Below are 2,297 nucleotides of genomic sequence, written 5' to 3' on the forward strand. Positions count from 1 at the left end.
ACAGAATGGGAGAAAATTTTTGCTGACTACTCATTTGACAAAGGGCTAATATCCAGAACCTACAAAGAACTCAAACAAATTTACAAGAAAAAAACAAACAACCCCATCAAAAAGTGGGCAAACGATATCAACAGACACTTCTGAAAAGAACACATTCATACAACCAACACACATGAAAAAATGCTCATCATCACTGGCCATCAGAGAAATGCAAATCAAAACCACAATGAGATACCATCTCACACCAGTTAGAATAGCAATCATTAAAAAGTCAGGAAACAACAGGTGCTGGAGAAGATGTGGAGAAATAGGAACACTTTTACACTGTTGGTGGGATTGTAAACTAGTTCAACCATTATGGAAAACAATATGGCGATTCCTCAAGGATCTAGAACTAGATGTACCATATGACCCAGCCTTCCCATTACTGGGTATATAACCAAAGGATTATAAATAATGCTGCTATAAAGACACATGCACATGTATGTTTATTGCGGCACTATTCACAATAGCAAAGACTTGGAATCAATACAAATGTCCATCAGTGACAGACTGGATTAAGAAAATGTGGCACATATACACCATGGAATACTATGTAGCCATAAAAAGGATGAGTTTGTGTCCTTTGTAGGGACATGGATGCAGCTGGAAACCATCATTCTCAGCAAACTATTGCAAGAACAGAAAACCAAATACCACATATTCTCACTCATAGGTGGGAACTGAACAATGAGATCACTTGGACTCGGGAAGGGTAACATCACACACCGGGGCCTATCATGGGGAGGGGGAGGGGGCAGGGATTGCCTTGGTAGTTATACCTGATGTAAATGACAAGTTGACGGGTGCTGACGAGTTGATGGGTGCAGCACACCAACATGGCACAAGTATACATATGTAACAAACCTGCCCGTTATGCACATGTACCCTAGAACTTAAAGTATAATAAAAAAATAAAAGAAAAAAAAAAGAAAAAAAGACAGTAATTGGTACCGAAGAGTGGAATGTGTTATACAATTGTTTGAAAATGTAAAAGCAGTTTTGGAACTGGGCAACTGGAAAAGATCAGTAAGATTTTTGAAATGCAAGATATAAGAAGCCATGATTGGAACATTATGAGAAATTATAATGAGAGCTCAGAAGAAGAGAATAACTGTAGAACAATTCTGAAACGTTTTAGAGATTACTTGAGTGGTCATAATCAAAATGTTTGTAGAAATATGGACAGTAAAGGCCATTCTGAAGAGGTCTAAAATAGTAATGTGAATCTTTAATGATTTTTTTAGGTTTAATTGTCATGCTATAAAATGCATATATGTAAGTTGCACAATTTGATGAATTTTGAAGAGAATGTACACACATGCATATATAAATGTATGTATGTGCATATATATACACAAAATTAAAATTTTAGTAACAAGACAGAAATCATTAAAAAATCATAAAAGAGAAATTTTGCAGGTGCAAAGTACAAGTAACAAGAATTTTAGTAACAAGACAGAAATCATAAAAATCATAAAAAAGAAATTTTGCAGGTGGAAAATACAATGAGTGAAATAAAAAATGTGATAGAGTGCCAACATAGATATATATACACACACATACATATAAATATATATACAAATAAATATATATACATATATACATATAAATATATTTTAAAAACATAAATATATAAATATATACACACACACATATATAGATGTTAAAATATCTCAAGATACTGAACATATTGATTACTCAAAAGTTTTCTTTTGTCACTTTGTGATTCATCCCTAAATTGCTCCTTTACTCCCCAGGCAGCTAAATAATCTGTTTACTGTTACTGAAAATTAGTTTATATATCATAGGATTTTATATAAATGTGGTCAGGCAGAGATATCAGCAATATGGCAGAACAGAAGATTTCTACCATCATCCTCCTGCACAGGTATTCATTTTGACAATTACCTACAGATGAACAGTACTTTTGTGTGAGTCCAGGAGTCCAGAAGAAATATTTTACTACACTGTTGGAGCAAAAATCTGAGAATACACTCATTTAAAAAGTAAGTAGAACAGTTTTAATGTATCCATGCTGTTCCTTACCCACGGAGGCACAACACATTACCAAGACCTCTGCAGCCTGTGATTTTTTTTTGAGATGGAGTCTCACACCGTTCTCCTTCCTCTGCCTCCTGAGTAGCTGGGACTACAGGCGCCTGCCACCACGCCCGGCTAAGTTTTTGTATTTTTAGTAGAGACGGAGTTTCACCGTGTTAGCCAGGATGGTCTCTATCTCCTGATCTCGTGATCCA

This window comes from Macaca nemestrina, chromosome X, assembly GCF_043159975.1.
Source record: "Macaca nemestrina isolate mMacNem1 chromosome X, mMacNem.hap1, whole genome shotgun sequence".
NCBI classification, from domain to species: domain Eukaryota; kingdom Metazoa; phylum Chordata; class Mammalia; order Primates; family Cercopithecidae; genus Macaca; species Macaca nemestrina.